Source organism: Zonotrichia albicollis, chromosome 21 (assembly GCF_047830755.1).
Source record: "Zonotrichia albicollis isolate bZonAlb1 chromosome 21, bZonAlb1.hap1, whole genome shotgun sequence".
Taxonomy (NCBI): Eukaryota; Metazoa; Chordata; class Aves; order Passeriformes; family Passerellidae; genus Zonotrichia; species Zonotrichia albicollis.
In genome coordinates, this window is record NC_133839.1 from 10,182,935 (window position 1) to 10,201,563 (window position 18,629).

The 18,629-nt window shown below is 51.2% G+C and overlaps 1 protein-coding gene across 2 annotated transcripts in view; it reads left to right on the forward strand.

Annotated features, from left to right (window-relative positions):
* The first annotated feature begins 8,926 nt into the window (after positions 1-8,926).
* NACC2 (NACC family member 2) overlaps positions 8,927-18,629 on the forward strand; it is a 52,765-nt gene continuing 43,062 nt past the window's right edge. For both annotated transcript variants that reach the window (XM_074556512.1, XM_074556510.1), the window contains exon 1: positions 8,927-9,207. The gene's annotated coding sequence lies outside the window, so the exon portion shown is untranslated. The remainder of the gene's footprint in view (positions 9,208-18,629) is intronic.

Sequence of the window (18,629 nt, forward strand, 5' to 3'; positions counted from 1 at the left end):
ACTGCCTGCTTGTTCCATACCAAGCATAACTCGGGCTGTATTTTTATCGGCAAACTCGGTCCCACGCACGGGGATGAGCGAACGGAGCCGGGGCCGATCCCGGGGCTCATCCCGGGGCTCATCCCAGGCACAGCCGGCCCTGCTGCAGCCTGAGATCCCTCCGGAGGGTATCCCCTTCCCTGCCAGTTCCAGCAGGAACAGCGGGTGGGTTTGTTGGGAAAAGGGGAGCAGAAGCAGCTCTGATCCCATTGAGGTCGCTGTTCCTATTGAAGTCCCTGTTCTTAGGTCTTGGGGCAGGGTGGGTTTATTGGGGAAAGGGGAGCAGAAGCAGCTCTGTTCCTATTGGGTTTATTTGGAAAAAAGGGAGAAGAAGCGGCTCTGTTCCCATTGAGGTCCTTGTTCCCATTGAGGTCCCTGTTCCCATTGAGGTCCCTGTTCCTCAGGGACAGGGTGGGTTTATTGGGGAAAGGGGAGCAGAAACAGCCCTGTTGCTATTGGGTTTATTAGGAAAAGAGGAGCAGAAGCAGCTCTGTTTCCACTGAGGTCCCTGTTCCCATTGAGGTCCCTGTTCCCATTGAGGTCCCTGTTCCTCGGTCTCAGGGCAGGGAATTTCTGGGATTGCATTTCTCGTTCCACGCGGGCCGGGGCTGTTTGTGCTTTGTCAGCAGAAGGGCCCCGCTCTCTCCCTCTCACAATGCAGTATAAATAGCCTTTCGTGGCTGTCACCTCGCTGGCTCTACCAGCCATGCCCTGATTTATCCCTGCGTCCGTCAGGAGGATGCTTCAGGTGTGTGAACGCTCTCCCCCAGGACCCAAGGCGCATTTCAATGAAACAATCGCCTGTTTAAGATGCTCTGCTAAGCACTGGCACTCTGAGCCCTGGGTTTTAGCGTTTTCCAAGCCGGGATGGCACCGGGGGGAGAACCGAGGCTGCTGTCGCTGTTTAAGCGCTACAACTGTTGCCTTCACAAAGGATCAGTGCTCAGAACGGGGAGACATCTTAAGGATGTCTGACAAATATCAATGTACATTCGGGGACTGCGAGCCTGGCAGCCGGAGCCTGGTGAAGGGAATTGAACATGACAGAGCTCCAGGGGGATGGAGCCGATGCTTTACCTGCCTCCAGCCAGACTCGGGGTGGGACAGAGGGTAAATGGGGGCTCTCTGCTGTCCCCCAGTCTCTGTGTCCAGCTCTCATCGCTGTTTTACTCACCACAGCCCCAGCGTGGCCTGGGATCAGCGGGTGTTATCAATATGTGATTTATCTCAGAGCGTTGCAGAATCCCAGCGTGAGTGACAGGAGAGCTGCGGTGACATCTGACCAGGTGGCCCCGTCCATGCCTCACCCCTCGGCCTTGCCTGCGCCCTGGCTGCCCCTTTGTTCCCCAAAAAAGCCCCCGAGGTGACTATGGATGCCTTTTGAAATGCTCATCGGCGCATTATCCATCAGATACATATTTACAATCATTCATTAAATTAGGATGTACGTTTCATTCTTCTTTCTTAGAATATTAATGCCTACTCCTGGCTGAAATGCCATATGAATATTCATTAAAAAATCAATCAATTCCTTTGCCAGGAATGATGTCATTTGAGCAATAACTGAAGCAGTAATCGAGCATGCTATGAAAAAACGATGAATGCCATCAGATCTAATGTTTATTGAAGCCCGTGTGGGTAAATCACAGCAGGTTTTTTCCCATGCTTTTGTGTGCAGCCACTGGGTGCCAGGAGCCCAGCCCAGCCCCAGTAGGAGCACCTGGGAACAGGTGGGAGAATCCCACAGGGATGGATGGGGCTGGGGCTGGGCAGGACATCACATCCCTGCCCAGCTCCTCGTGAACAGTGCCTTAGAAAATTGTGTTACAACAATGGGACACAAAAGCCTCCCAAAATTGTTGTGGGAAACCTGGAAAATCCATCAGCTGGAGGTTTCTTTCCAATAGATCTTTGGCTGGCAAAGCTCTCTCCCCTCTCTTGGAGCGCTGTCCTGGGTGGGCTGAAGTGCTGGCTTTTCTTGGGGTGCCCTCTCTGCTCTAAGGGTGCAGCTACCAGGGCAAACACAGAATAAAGAGTCACAATGCGCTTCAGGGGGGATCATCATTACCCTCAATTTTCTCAGACCAGGACTTTCTCAACAATAGCAAAGGAGCTGTGCCAATGCACAGGCCCGACTGCAGCTCCTGTGATAAGATCACACTCGAGTTCTGTGGGAAACGCGAAGAGATTTGGCTTAACTTCAGCACCAAGAGTCACTCGATCCCTCACAATAAAAACCCCAAACCACTTTGTGTCCAGGAACAACATTCCAGGAGACATCTGGGATGCTCCATGCCCTACCTGGTCCATGGCAGTGACCAAGACAGGAACAACATTCCAGGAGACATCTGGGATGCTCCATGCCCTGCCTGGTCCATGGCAGTGACCAAGACAGGAACAACATTCCAGGAGACATCTGGGATGCTCCATGCCCTGCCTGGTCCATGGCAGTGACCAAGACAGGAGCGGTGCTGGTTTGGTGAGCAAGGAGAGCCCTCCCTGTGCGTGTCACCTCCTTCCCAGCGGGGACAGGGACAGCAGCACCTGCCGGTGACACCGGATCCGGGCAGAGCAGCAGCAGGAGGAGGAGCAGGAGCCAAGGTTACCCGCTCCCACCCCCAGCACTGCAGCAGACTCGTGAATCAGGCTCTGACAGCGCTGACTCGCTGCATCAGTCACATCACAGACACTTCAACCCAAAATACTCCTCTACAGAAAGGAAGGGGAAACACAGACCGATTATGCCAGTCTCATTTACATGCTCAGCTCGGAGAAATCAAACGCCTGACTCTGTCTCTGGCAGTTTCTCATCGTCACCTGCAGAGCACACACGTGGCCGCCTCCTGCCCTTTCCACCTGGCCACAGTGACCTGCCCTGCCAGGCTGACCTGAGCATCTCGATTTAAAGGCATCTTGCTTGCGATCCTGAGCACCCACATCAGAAACAGTGAGGGGTGTCAGAGGGAGAGCCTGAGCACCATTTGTTGCCTCAGCAGTCAACCGAGTGGCCTGCTTTAAATGTATTACAATTATGAACCAAGAAAGACTTTGAAATTCAAAGTGGTGGTTTGATCATTTTCTCTGATCAAAAATGTGATCAGAGAAATGAGCCACGCTCTGAGAGGGTCTGCAGGGAGTTTGGGCTGAGATACATCCTGGGGTGTTGCTCCATGTCCCCAAATCCCCCAGGCTGGCCCCTCCACATTACAGAGGTGCCCAGGGAGCAGCTTTACCTCTCTGCCAGACCCAAAAGAGAAGCTCCTTCCCAATTTTCCAAACTTTTTGGAGCAATCCTTGACTCCAGAGCAAAGCTGCAGCAGCAGTGAGTCCCTTAGTGCTGTCCCAGGGCTGCTGGATCCAGCACTGAGGGGATGTCTGCTCCCACAGCCAGTGCCAGAGGGTTCACCTGGGGAGCAGAACCATGGGCAGAGCTCAGACATGGAGCAGGCAGCCAGAGCAAGGCTGGTGGTGTGCTGTGAACTGAGCCAGCTCGGCTTAAATACCATTTCTGAGCTTTAGAGGCAATTAAATGTCAGCATCATTTACCAGACGAGGCTCCATCCACCAGCACGTGGAGTCTTTAAGATGAAAGCAGATACTTTTATGGAAATTTATTTTAATTCTGCTCCTGGGAGCACGGTCTGTGTCCAGGGAGGTCAGAGGCTCCCAGGCCTGCAGCTCAGGCTGTGAGCACCCGCCACCAATTAACAGAAGCAGAAAATCCTCCCAGGGCTGGGCTCTCTCCTCTCCCACTTGCACAGGCACCACAGCATTATATAATAAATAATTACTAAAACAGGCCAATGATACATGATTTTCTGTTGTTGTCCTGCTCTCACCTCGGGGGACCCAGCTGGAAACAAGCAGTGCCTTGAGCTTCTGGAGCAATTCCCCAGCAGGATCTGAAGGATTTCTCTATTTACTAACAAGTAAAGCCTTTTTACACACAGCCTTGTGCCAGTTTGGGCAGGACAATGCAGCTGCCTCGGAGACATCTCATTTCTGTTTGTTTTAACTTATTCCTAATCATTTTAATGTAAACCAAATAAGCCTGGCTGGAGTCAAAGCAATCCACATCTGCACCGTGTCAGCTGCGTGGCACAGGGCAATGCTTGAGCTTGTGTAGAGGCTTCATCTGAAAAACTCAGAGATTTATTTATGGAATTCATAAAAAATAACAATTTAACTTCACCCCATCCCTGGAAGTGTCCAGTGCCAGGCTTGGGGCAGCCTGGGATGGGGGAAGGTGTCCCTGCCTTGGATTGGGGTGGTTTTTAAGGTCCCATCCAAGCCATTCTGGGATCTCAGGAACATCTGGGTCCATCCCAGCACCCCAGGGGTGACCCCATGGTGCTGGTGCTGGGGGAAAGCCCTGCCCAGGGCAGGGGGGTGGCAGAGGCTGCCTGCAGAGCTTCCCTGTGCTGGCTGACATCAGGAGCTGGGGTGGATGGAGGGCTGGGAGAGCTGGAGCCATCACACCCCTGTCAGAGCCAGGAAGGAGAAAATGACAGAGCTGAACAGCCACCAAAGACAACAAACAAAGGCTTTCATGGGTAAGGAGTCATCCCCTGGGTGCTGTGGCTTTGGCTGAACAGAGATTTCAGGGGCTTGTCCCAAAATGTGGTGTTAGCACCTCATCCCTTGTCCCATGTGTGGCACGTTCACTGTCCCAGCTGCAGTGGCAGTGGCTCTTGTCACCAGAGACCCCATAGGATCACAGCCAGCTCCAGAGAGCCCAAACACCATCAAAATGCCAATTCTGAGCCTCCCAGGGGAGCTCTGGGGGCTGACATGGAAACATTGCTGGGCTGGAACGAGAGCCCCCGTGACCCAGGAGAGATTTACTGCAGCAGGGTTGGAGCTTTCCCAGTGAAATCCACCCCAGGCAGGCTCCTGATGGGAGCTCAGAGGAATCCTGGAGCTGGAGGAGATGGAGACACCACAGCACAGGAGGCAGGGCCACCAAACCTCTAATGTCCATTTTCCAGGGGGAAAGGGGGTGTAAGAGCTGCCTTCAGCTCTTGGAAATAATGAAATTCATTAGAAAGAAAAATAAAAGTAAATAAAATATAAACAGACAAAATAAATGGAATTTAAAAAGTGAAAGAGGAAGAGGAAATTAAAAATATAAACAGCAAAAAAGAAAAGGCAGATCCCAGTGAAATCCACCCCAGGCAGGCTCCTGATGGGAGCTCAGAGGAATCCTGGAGCTGGAGGAGATGGAGACACCACAGCACGGGAGGCAGGGCCACCAAACCTCTAATGTCCATTTTCCAGGGGAAAAAGGGGGTGTAAGAGCTGCCTTCAGCCCCAGTTTGAGCTTTGTGGTGGACAGGGAAGCACCTGGAGGGTCCCTGCTCTCAGTGCCAGAGCCTCTGCCCTGCTGGTTGTCACAAATCCCCACAGAGCCAGCTCTCCCCTCACTCATGGTGCTGTTTGGTATTAAATATTGTCTCTGTTCCTGCACAAGTAGAACTTATCACCTGGCAAAGTTCACTGGGCTGCTGCGAACAGCAGAGGAAAAGGCAGATCCCTCTGGCATGAGGAGAAGCACAGAAAGGAGGGTTCTGATACGTTTAATTTTGTTGTTTGCCGCCATTCTGGGTGTGATGCTGATCCCTGTAACAGAGCCCTGTGTCCTCTCCTCCCTCCATGAATATCAATTGTGCTAACTGGGCCATCCCAGGGAAGGTTTCTGGAGATCCTCTCCACCTTCCTCAAGGCCTTGCATCTCACAGCCCAGCACAAATATTGGTCACACCTTGGGCCGGGGACATAAAACTTATTCTACCTACAAAGCAAAACTGCAAAAATTCTTCCTAATGGGACAATTGAGGTCCTCTGAAGGATTGCTGCAGGGGAAGGAGTCTCCTGAATTTTTGCAGCACCTGCTCAGGGTGATCCCAGCCCCACAAAGTGCTGGGAATCACTCCAGGGGCATTCCCACCCCAGCACCTCGGGGGCAGGAAGATAAGAAATTTTTGCTTTCCAGAGTTTGCTGGAAAGTCACGTCCCTGCACAAAATAAATCAGAGATTGGTGCAGCGATTGCTGCTTTGACATGGGCTGTCCCCAGCCAGCCTGGCTCCCTCACCCAGACATCCAGAAATCCACTGGAAATCAAGCTGCAAATTGTATTTTAGCCACCTGCAGTGGCCTCAGAGCCCAGAATCTGGAGAAGGAACAAAAATCCCTAAAGCTTTGCAGCGAACAGCGAAAGTTCAGCTGCAGCCAGAAGGGGTTAAAGGGACGTGGGATGCTGCAGGATTGTTTCTTCTGCATCACTAAACCACTGTTCAGATGGAAAAAAAAAATAAAAAAGTTAGCTGTTCTCCTGCAAGAATGTAAATGTTGGGTATTTTATCAAGTGATTTCTTCAGCCCTCAAGCCATTCTTCAATTTGAAATGCTAGATTGAAAAAAACGCAGGCAAGAGAGAGAGAGAGAGAGAAAGAAAATATTTCCGCAGCCCAGGAACACTTTGCAGACATTATGGAAAATGTTGCCTGGTTTGTTTCCTCTACTCACTGAACCAATCTTTCGCATTAAAATCAGCAGAGTAGTAAATAAACATGTTTTCTCTAGCCCCGGAGCCATTCTGAGACATCAAATGGTACTTAAGAAATGTTTCTTTCTCCATCACAGAACATTTTTAAAATGTCCATGGCTGAAGGGAGGGAGATGCTCCTGCTCTGGAGCATTAAGGGCTCTGCTGCCTCTGCAAGCTGGGGAGGCCCTGGGCGAGTCTCAGAGCTCAGAGCTCCTCTCCCGTTGGAGCACTGCAGGAGGAACTGGAGTTTTCCAGCTCTGCAGGTCCCCATGGATGTTGTTGGATTTTCTGAGCCCCTCAGGGAGGTGCTGGTGGCTCCCAAACCCCAAATCCTTGCACTGAGTGGCACCTTGGGGCCACACGAGTGCTCTGAGCCGTGTCCCCACATCCTGTGTGACACAGGGATGCTCTGATGTGGCTGTGGGGCTCAGGGAGGGACAGGGGACAGCGCTGTCACCCCACAGAAGTGCTGTGCCCCACAAGGTGCTTTGGGGCATCTCCTGGGACAGGGAACTTCTTGCAGGAGATATTTCTCATCATTCACCTCTCCCTATGCCAGGTGGCTCCAATCCCTGTCCAGGGACACTTGCAGGGGTCCAGGGGCAGCCCCAGCTTCTCTGGGCATCCCCACCCTCCCAGGGAAGGATTTCCTCCCAAAATCCCACCCAACCCTGCCCTCCCTCAGCTGGGACCATTCCCCCTTTTCCTGTCACTCCTCCCTGATGAGCTGATGTGGAGATGCTGCAATGGAAAGCGAGGAAGAGGAGCTGGGCTCTCACACTGGAAGGGTTCTACGGCTGCTCTGCTCAGAATGCAGTTGGGGACATATTTCTCATGCATCATTTCTAAAAAAAAACCCCGAATTTATCTTGAGCAGAAAAGCAAAATGTGTTTGTCCTGACCTGACACTGTTTTTTTAAAGTGTCAAGTGCTAATGAAATTCCTCAGCCTTGAGCAGTTCTAGGCATTCAATGCTGATTTTTAAAATATGGGGATATTTTGCCGCAGATTTTGAGGCAGCCTCGAAATGATGAATGTTGGTGAGTGTGAGAGGAGAGAAACTTCCAGATCCAAAGAAATTCTGACATAATCTCGCATGCAAAGCAGACAGCAAGAGGCTCCTGCTTTAAAGAGGTTTTTTGTTACTCCTTTGAAATTCCTTTAGCAGACGTAGGGCCAACGCTGCACACTTTCATCATGCAAATTTGCTGATTTTAATATTTTGGGCTTAGGGAGGCAACAAAGCAAAAGGACTTTTTTAAGTTTTTAGGCTGTGGGATGAAATTTGGAATGGAAATGTGCCCACAAGGCTCGAGCAGTCCCACCTCAGATCACTCTGCTTTTTGTGATGCTTGAGAGGCTTTTTGTGCAGGAGGAGGGTGTGGAAAAGGGGCAGCCCTGGAGCTGTGACAGCACAGGATCAGCACAGGGCACCTCCCCCTGACATCCAGTCTGGGCTGGGATAAACACCAAAACTGGGGATGGAAGCTCATTATATAGTGAAACAATTAGGGTAATAAATGTAATTATAAATAAATAAATAAATAAATAAATAAATAACAGGAATGAGATTAAATGAAATGAAACATAAAGAAAAAATAAATTATCAGGTAAAAGAAAAAAAAAATGAAAAGGAAATTAGGAAGGAAATAATGAAATTCATTAGAAAGAAAAATAAAAGTAAATAAAATATAAACAGACAAAATAAATGGAATTTAAAAAGTGAAAGAGGAAGAGGAAATTAAAAATACAAACAGCAAAAAAGAAATAATATAAAATAAAAGAAGGGCTAAAATGAGACGAAATATTAAGCGAGAATAAAATAAAATAAAAACAAAATAGACTAAAATAAAAACAAAATAGACTAAAGTAAAAACAAAATAGACTAAAAATAAAAATAAAATAGACAAAAATAAAATAAAAAAAATAAAATTTTTAAAATAGAATAGAATAAAATAGAATAGACTAAAATAGAATAGGATAAAATATAAAATAAATAATAAAATAATAGAATAGAATAGAATAATATACATAAAATAACATTAAAACAGAATAGAATAAAATAATAATAGAATAGAATAAAATAAAATCAATAAATAATATTAAAATGGAATGGAATAGAATAAATAATAATAGAATGGAATGGAATGGAATGGAATGGAATGGAATGGAATAAAATAAAATAAAATAAAATAAAATAAAATAAAATAAAATAAAATAAAATAAAATAAAGTAGAACACACTGGGACCCGCGGCCAGCAGCCCCAGCCCCGCGGTTCCCGCCCCGCTCCGGGCCGTGCCCGCCCCTCCCGGGCCCGGGGCTGGGGGTTCGGCCCGGGGGGTTCGCGGTGCCCGCTCCGGTGCCGGTGCCGCCCCCCCGGCTCCTCCCGCGGGTCCCCCCGGGCCGGTGCCGCCCCCCGCCCGCCCCCGCCCCGCGGGCGGCCCTGGCGCGGAGCCGCTGCCGGTGCCGGTCCCGCCGGGCCGGTCTGTGCGGCGGCTGCCGGCGCTGCTGGGCGAGGTCAGGGAAAGTCCATGTGAGGAGCGGCTGGAATCACTTCCTGCCGCCGCCCGGCCCCGCCGCGTCAGGCCCAGGGCAGCCTCGGGGGCCGGCGCCCCGCAGGTGAGCGCAGCCCCGGGACCCCGGCCCGGCCCCGACCCCCGGCCCGGCCCCGGCCCGGCCCCGGCAGCGCCCGGGGCAGCGCCGAGCCCGCATCGCCCCCGGGCCGGGCTGTGCCGTGCCGGGCTGGGCTATGCCGGGCTGGGCTGGGCTGGGGACGCGCACATCGCGCCCTTGTCCCGGGGGTCCCGGCCGGGGGTGCGGGAGGGGAAGGGCAGGGCAGGGCAGGGCAGGGCAGGGGGGACCGGCCGGGCTGTACCCCGGTACCCCCACGGGAAGCGCCGTTCGGGGTTCCTGGCGGTCCTGCGGCAATGCGGGCTTGGGCTGTGCGGGACCCCCTCGGGGGCTGCGGGTTAGGGGTGAATGCAGCCGCAGGCTCGGACTTTGGCTCGCAGGGGAGGGAAACGCAGGGAAACGGGAGAGACTGAAATCCAAACCCCGGCCGAACCCCGAGACTGGGGTTTGGGGATGGACCCCGGGCCGTGGGGGCTCAGGGGGTCCCCTCGCCCGGGTGGGATGTGCCCCATGGCAGGGGGACCCCTCTGCCGGTGTGCGGGAGCGGGGCCGGAGCGCTCCGTGCCCGCCGCAGCCCTGCTGTAGTTACAGCGCTCAAGGACTTCTCCAAACATCTCCCCTGCCCTAGGAAAAGCCAGCGGTACATCGCGTGCTGCTCCGCCGGCCCGGCCGACGGCGAAGTGCACGATCACTTCCAGCCAAGTCTCCATTACCCGCCGGCTCATTAATTTGAATATTCCCTTTTTTTTTTTTTTTTTTTTTTTTTTCCTCCTCTCTTCGCCTCTCTCCCCCCTCCTCCTTTCCGGAGGCATTTGCGAAGCTTGTGGGCAGCTTGATGTGCTCGCTGCCTGCCAAGTGTTTGCCTCTCGCCCTGCGTAATTGAGGGGCTGGCGTGCCGGCTCACCTTCTCCAGCTGAAATATTAAACAGCAGGAGAAGCTGGGATCGGTAAACAAAGCGGGATGATTGCTGCTGCTGCTGCTGCTCCGTGGGGACGCTGCCCCTGGGGTCCTGGGCAGAGCAGAGCTGCTCCAAACTGCAGCATCCCAGCACGCCTCCCCCCCAAACCTCCTGCCAGATTCACAGCCTGCTCTGAAATTCTGAAAGCTTTTCACTAAAAAGAGCAAAGCTGAGCTGTTCCACAGCAGCTGACTTGCTGTGGCTTGCCCAGCTGAGGACAGCAAGGCTGTGACCCCAAGGTGAGGATGATGGGGGTGATAATGCTTGGATTTGAAGTAAGTGGCAAGTGGAAAAAAAATTAGGGATCTCATCCCTCCTGAGAGTAAATGTCCTTCTGTGGCTGTAACTGCTGTGTTTTGGGGTTTTTCCTCCTGCAGAGGCCTTTTAATTAAGGCTTCACTGGGTAAAAGCTGTCCTATTGGGACAGAGGAGAGGGTGGGGATGGATTTCTGAAACTTAAAATTTGTCAAAAAAATCTCTCCCAAGGCGGCTGGAATTACAGAGAGTGGAGTAAAGCCAGGCATCAGGGCAGGAGCAGGGGTCCCACGGGGGCCAGAGGGTGGTCTCTGAATTGGTTGGGCTGTGGCTGTGCAGGGCAGTGCTCCCAAAACCTTGTCCAGGGCTCCCCAAGCTTTTCCCAGAGCCCCCCTCTGTTGTGAGAGATGGATGCCATTAGCCAGGATGCGTGTGCTGATGCTGGATCACTTTGGAAGCGATATTTTTGGAGCCCTCTGGCAATATAAAAGCCTTTTAGCTCCCCCAGCTATGACTGTGCTTTCCTGAGGGAGCCTGCTGGAACTGGAGGCAGATTTTGGCTCCTCTTGGCCGGTGCCAGTGACAGGGCAGCGTCCCCACGCTCGGGGGGACACGGAGCATCCTCACTGCTTGTAAGTCCAGGAAAGGAAAATTCCCTTCTCCTTGAACTTGAGCCTGGCTGGGGCATCCAGGTGAGTCCCTTGGGCTGGGCTCTGGCTCAGATCCCAGCTGGAGGTGTCAGGAGGAGCGAGGCCGCTTTGCAGCATTGCTGGCCAGGGCAGAAACACCAACAGAGCTCCTGCCAGAGCCTGATCCACCCGGGGAGATCAGGGCTGGCTTGGGAGGAACCTCCAGACTGTGCTTTCCTGGCTGGGGATGCAGCCCAGCTCACCTTGGGATGGAAATGTTTATTTCAGGCTGTTGCACAGCCCCTGGTTCCTGCCCAGCCTCCTGGAGGGCAGGGATGGGGTCAGAGCTGGCACTGGGGTGACAGGGATTGGGGACAAACACCATGGAACAACCCGGGAAAGAGTGCTGGGACTCAGCTTTGCTCTGTGTTTAAAAATACTCTGACAAAATGGGGTTAGAAGGAGGGTTCAGCCATGGCTTTTGAGTTTTTCCAGGTTTTCTGAGCCAGCAGCTTTTCAGGTGGGGAAATAGGGTGGGATGTGCTGGGCCGAAGGGAACTGCTCAGAGACAGCTCCAGGGATGTGGGGAGCAGGGGGGGCTGCACTTGAGTGGCTTTTCCCCCCTTCTCTTTTCTAGCCTTTGAGTTTACTTGAATACAATGAAAGAAATAAAACCCAGGCATGCAGCTGGAGGAAATTAAAGGGAATTGTGAGCTCCCTGCCATACCTAATGGCCAGAGCGAGCATCGAGCATCGGATCTTGCTGCAATTAGGCTTCAAATCGAGCTGAGCCTGGGCTTGGCATCCAAAGAGCAGAGCAGCTTCCCAGCCCATTTATTCCTCACCCAGGGAAGTGGCAGCACATCCCGTGGCCCTCAGCACCCGCTGGGATGGGCACACCTACAGGAGGGCGTGTGGGGTTTTTTTTTTTATTTTATTCAATCAAGCCTGTAGAGCAATTGAGAAATAGGTGAAGCGTGCTTAAAAGAGGGTGAGGCTGTTGGTTTTCTCTACCTGACTTTATTTGCGGAGTGACAGGAATTTTGACAGGCTTTGTGTCTTTTTTAGCAAATCAAGTGTCATGCCAGGTTTGCCTGTGGATGAGATCATTTGCAAAATATGTTTCCCAGCTTGCTTCAGGCATAATTCATTGTGTCAACTGCAATTGCTCATTTGCTAGGAACTGTGATTCATTAGTGGTTTATTTTTTGTTGGGGTTTTTGGTTTTGTTTTTTTTTTTTTAAGTTCAACTCGTTTTTGAGCAAATGTTTGGAGGCAGAACAGGAAAAAAAAAATAAAATTAAATCTTAGCAGAATCTGTGGCTACAAAGAATGTTGTGAAGGGAAAACTTGCTAAAATGCTGTGTTCCAGGGGAGGGAGAGGCAATCCCAGGCGAGCTCCCCGGGCAGGATTGCGCTGGGCTTTGTCATGTGGTTACTCCTAAATGGGGACGGAGGTAATAAAAATCAGAGTGCTGGGACAGAGGATGGAGGAAGAGTGTGGAGCTTCCTTCCTCCTGCTCCCTGGGGAGGATCCCAGGGATCCAGGCTGGGCTGGGGGATGCTGGTGCTGTTGGGATGCTGGTGCTGATGGGATGCTGGTGGTGAGAGCAGTTCTGTGGTAGCTGTGACCAGGACCCCCTGAAAGCTGCTGGCTGGATGGATAAAATGAAGATAAATTGTTTTTGGCACAGGTTTTGTGCTGTGTGTGTTCCCGGGGCTGCTCGCAGCCGGCGCAGTTTGGCCTCAGGCTTTTCAGAGGTCCTCACGTCAGACTTTTCGCAGAATTTTGCGTGTCAAGTACATTTTTTGGTGTTGCATTTCCTATGAAGACAAGTATTTCAGCGAGGTTTTTTTTCCCCTAGGTGGGTGGATGGGGAGGATGGGGGGGCAGGAATTGCAGCCACAAACTACCCAGCACTAACAGCCTATGTGGGCTGAATAAATTGATACGCTTTTCACCAAAAGATTGAATCTATATATTTTTTTTTTCATAAAACACCTAAGTGATTATGAAATGTACATTTAAGCATAACTAACTTGACAGCTTGGTTTTTTTTTTCCCCTCTATAAATCACTCTTAAAATGTTTTCGGGTTGGGTTTTTTTTTGTTTTTTTGAGGATTTGCACATTCTCTGCGGTTTTTAACTGATAAAAGGCTTTTTTACAAGCCAGAAAAAATTGGGAAAGGGGGAGAGAGAGCGCAGGAACGTGGTGAGTCTGCTGACTTGTGGCGCGCCGGCGCCGTGCCCAGGCCCTGCCAGTTTGCTGCGAGCCCGGTGCCAGCAGCCAAGGGCAGCAGAGCGTGAGCTCGGGGAGGTGGCTCCATCACAGTGACCATATATAGGCACTGGGACGAGATTAAACCCTTCACCTCCCCGGTGTCATCCCCAGGGCCGTGGAGCCGTGAGCAGGATCTGTGCATCATTCATGAGAAAATTCCCTTTTTTCCCCTCTGGGCAGCGATCAGGGCTGCTCTGTGTGATCAGGGCCAGGTGTTTCTCATCCTGGGGGCTGGGTTTCAGCAGCACAGCCTGTGCAGGGGGCTGAGGTGGGGATGCAGGAGGGTCCTGGCTCTGCTCCACTCAGCATTCCTGCCGTGGTACCCACTGGGAAGCATATGGCAGCCTGGGATATATATATATATATATACATTTTGTGTGGGGGGACATGTTTTACATGCCAGCTCTCCCTGTCATAGGACAAACATTTACACTTGGATTATAGGAAGCATTAGGGAAACAGGAGAGAACATCAAGGCTGGCAGAGAGGCTGGGCAGTGGTGGCAAAGGGGTGGTGGTGTTTTGGCCCTCCTGAGGTTTGTGGGGTTATGCTGCACCGAGGTGAAATGTGAGACATCAATACAGGGTTGGTGTTTCACGGTGTGCCGTGCAGAAGGCAGTGGCCAGGTGCCCAAAGGAGATGGGGAGTGAGGGTTTATCCATTTGAAGGTGGATGAAAGGATTTGGTTTCCAAGGGGAGAGGCAGATGGGGCTTGCTGGGAGGATCCCAGTGGGATGCACGAGCCTGGCTGCCCTGTGGGATTACAGACCCCTCCTGGCAGAGGCTCTGCTCCATGGCTGAGATCCTGTGGGATGAAATCCCTACAAGCAGGAGTAACCTCTGTCCATAGCTGCCCCTTCACTAGAAACCTCCTTCAGCACCTCAGCAGCTGCAGAAACCTTAAAAGGTTTAAACCTGAGCAGGATAATTGTGCATTTTGGTTATTGTGTTGTGGCTGGAGTCACATCCTCATTTTGGTTATTCTGTTGTGGCTGGAGTCACATCCTCATGGCAAACCTAGGGATTATGATTTCCTAGTGGGCATAAGGAAGCTTTGAATCCCTCTGACTGGGTTTTCTCCCTTTTAAGTTGTTCTGATGGATTGGGAAGGAAAACTTTGTGGTTTTTGCATCACCCCTGCAGCTTGTGCAGGTGACAGAGCCATATCTCTCAGTCATTTCTACAAACTAAAGTTGTTTAAAACTTCATCTGTCTGCTCCCCAATTATCTGCTCCTTCTGTGCCTCCGTTTATCCATGCTAACATCATCAATACATGCCCATGCTTAATGAAACATTATTGCTTAGGTTTAATTGTCTTCTAATTAAGTAAAATAAAATTTTGCACGGCGGTTGCAGCAGCATCTTTCCTGTCTGGGAATTCTGCTGTGGCTTGAGGAGCCTGAGCCCAGGGAGTGGTGACAGCCACAGCAGTGCCATTCCATGGAGAGGGACAAGGACAGCAGCAGCCTCCTCCCCTGATCCTGCTGCTCCTCTCTGTCACCCTGCTTTAATCTGATTAATTGCCAGCTTTTTTTTTTTTTTTTTTTCATAAACTTCTGCATTTGGTAAAGCTGATGGGGTTGTTGCTTTTTGGGCTTTTTTTTCAGACAACTTGTAAGTGATTATGAAATGTACATTTAAGCATAAGTAACTTGACAGGTTGTTGTATTTTTTCCCCCCTGAAAGATACAATGTGGGGTTGTGCTGAGCACCTGAGGAAAGGTGCCTCTGTTCAAAGTCAGGGCATGCAAGTGTACGGCTGAATTTTTGACTCTTGTCTGAGCACAGTTTCTACTCTTAATGCATCATTAACATGGTTTTCTGCATTTCATTCAGTTCCCATTACAGCCCTCAGTTCCGTCTGTTAATTTTGGTATGTTGATATTTTTGTTGTCAGCAGTTTTTTTTTTTTTCTCTTTTCTTTTTTGAAGCATATAAAAACCATTAGTGTGAAAGAAGATTAAAAAGATACATTACAATTAAAATGTTAATGAAATCGGCATCATACAACTTTTGAAACCATTTAGGCATTAATCTTTCTTGGTCTCATGTCCATTAACTCGGGCGATTCTTATTCCACACTGACCCCTGCTGAGAGAGTCGTGCTATAATTGGATTTTAAGAACTGGGGGGAAGAAAAGCAGGGAGAGAGAGAGAAGCCTTGGAGAAAAGGGGAAGTTGGGAAGGTTGCCTTGGTGTCCATGGAAATGAAGCCAAAAACCAAACGCAGCCCTGCTGCTCCATCACTCCCCAGCGCTGTGTCACACCTGGAAATGTGGGAATGTTGGGTCAGGGGCTGGGACAGAGCCCTGGGAAGCTCCAGGAGCTCCAGGCTGGGCTCCTGCTGGGCTCTGGCTGCCTCGGTGACCTTGGGCAGGACACGAGCACCAGGCTCAGCTTTGGTTGATCCCAGTGTAACGTGAGCAGGGCCAGGGCAGGATGGTGAGAGGCCTTTTTAAGGCCCTGGGAGGAAGGGAATGGCAGAGCAGCAAGGAATCGTTTGTCATTGTTGCTTCAGCTTTCCCCAGTTCCTCCAGAATAGAATTTCTGCATTTTAGCTGTTTGGGTTTGGTTTTTTTTTGTTAAGAGGCTCTTTTTGCAGCTTACACAATATTTGAATTGGGACCAGCCCCCCTCCCCAGGCGAAAGAGGAGGATTGACTAATTCACAGGCTGTGTGTAGTGAATCCAGCATCAGGAACATCAGGACTTCTTGAGTCACCACACAGCTCCAGGATCTGTGCCATGGCTGCATCAGGGCCATGGGCTGTGCTCAGCCCCTCATCCAGAACACTCTGTGCTGCTCCATCCCAGCCTTGCACACTCCTGGATGCCTTCTCCAGAGCTTTACACCTCCTGTGGGACGTTGGATCAATTGAAGGGCAGGTCCTTTAGGGAAGAGCAGTGTCCTTGCCAGCACGGGAAGGGTTTGGGGTTTTTTAGGAGGGTGGCTGTGCTGCTGTCCAGGCAGTGATGCACCTCAGGACTGGCTGAGCTGCAGCTCAGGGGATGAGCACATCCCACCCAGGGAGGAGTGGAGTACCAGCCCAGCTTGTGTTTATGCTGCAAGCATGAACTTTTATTTAGATTTTTTAAAAAAAAAAAAAAAAGCAAAAAGCTGAGCAGATTCGTGCAAGCCACAGAGCTGGTGCCTCCCAGCAGGAGAACTCTGGGCTGGGGAGAGCAGAGCAGGAGAAATCTGGGTTGGGGAGAGGAGGAGAACTCTGGGATGGAGAGAGCAGAGCAGGAGAACTTTGGGGAGAACAGAGCAGGAGAACTCTGGGCTGGGGAGAGGAGGAGAACACTGGATTGGGGAGAGCAGAGCAGGGGAACTCTGGGCTGGGGAGAGGAGGAGAACACTGGATTGGGGAGAACAGAGCAGCAGAACTCTGGGCTGGGGAGAGCGGAGCAGAGCTCTGGGCTGGGGAGAACAGAGCAGAGCTCTGGGATGGGGAGAGCAGAGTATGAGAATTCTGGGCTGGGGAGGGCAGAGCAGGAGAACTCTGGTTTGGGGTGAACAGAGCAGCAGAACTCTGGTTTGGGGTGAAAAGAGCAGGAGAACTTTGGGGAGAACAGAGCAGGAGAACTCTGGGTTGGGGAGAACAGAGCAGCAGAACTCTGGTTTGGGGTGAACACAGCAGCAGAGCTCTGGGCTGGATTGAGCAGCAGAACCCTGGTTTGAGGTGAACACAGCAGCAGAGCCCTGGTTTGAGGTGAACAGAGCAGCAGAACCCTGGTTTGAGGTGAACACAGCCCAGCTCTGGGCTGGCAGAGGCCCGGGGCTGGTTCCTGCCGTGGGCACTGAGCCGTGCAGCACAGAGCGTGCTGCTGGCACCTCATCACAAGGACCAGCCCTGGGCACCCCGGCTGGGCAAGGCCTTCCTGGAGCTCTGCAGTGCCTCTGCACACACAGCTCAGCCTGGGCTTTAATTGTTTAGTTCCCTTTTTATGTGGGTAGGAAAAAATATAGTAATTTATGGCGGTGTTGTTTTGCTGTCGAGGCATCGCGTGAATTTATAACCGGAGAGAATTGGGGATGTGGATCCAAAATTGTCAAATAAGGGCAGGGATGTGGGAGCCATCCTTGTCCCAGCTCAGCTGGTCAGATGAACTGGGGGTGTATTCTGCACCCTGGGGGTGCTTTGTGCCTTTGGGTGAAACCAGCAGCATTTGTGACAACCAAGCTAAATGTCCTTAGGAGAAGGGAAGGTTCAGGCTCAGGAAAAGGGAGCCCTGGTCATTCCCAGTGAATTTTCTGGCCCAGCACACAGGTGGGATTTCTAGCAGGGTGAATTTCTGTGCTGCAGGCTGAGTGAGAAGCACACACCAGAATCAATATCTCAGTAGTCCAATAAAACCTGTGGGAATTTCATTTCAGCTCATTTCAAGTGATCTAATAACTGGCCTTTCAGATGACTGCTGGGTGTTTGGTTTCTTTGTGCGACGGTAAGCATGTGGATGGAGCCCAGGGTCCTTGCAGTGCTTTGGTTTGCCTCCATCCCAAGGTTTGCTCTGGGGTCAGCACTGAGGGCTGGGGCTTTGGCTCTGGGTGGTTTCAGATGCTCTGGTGGGTTCCAATTCCAGCCTGCAGCACTGATTTAGTGTCCATCCCACCTCTGCAGTCCCTTGGGAGCCAGTGGGAGCTTCAGCAGAGCAGCTGGAGGTACCTGAGCCTGGGGTACCTTCATGAATATTTCTGCAATCGAGTTTAGGAAGTTTCCTCGTTTACCTTCCCTTTAATGTCCCAAGCTGGCTGTTGCTTTGTTCATGAGTGCCTTAGGAGAGGTGTATCCTGCAGTAGTTGCTGACTAATCTGCATTTGGCAGGAGAAATGATGCAGGAGGGAGGACTTAACTCTTTGCAGGGGGACAGGAGGGCAGCACAGCTTGGAGGGGGTGGAGGAGCCAGGAGAAGCTGCAGCCTGTGTGTGTCTGCTCCAGGCTGTCCCCCCAGCACAGCCTGGCAGAGCCCTGAGCTGAATTCGTTGCTTGACCATCCTGAAAACCCAGAGAGCTCCAGTGGCACATTTGTGATATCCACAGTGCAAAGTGTTGCAGGTGATTTTAAACAAAAATATCCCAGTGGCTTTTACCACTCTTGTGTGAGGTTCTGTAGAGTGACAGTCATGATTTCTTGGTTCTTTTTCACATCTCCCAAGTGGTTTTTCCCCACAGAAATCCTGGAAGCACAGTTCAATTGCAGTGCATTTATTTATGTATATGTTGCAGTGCGCTTATGAGTGATGCTGAGTGCAGTCCCACGGGTGCTCCTGCAGCCTCCCCTG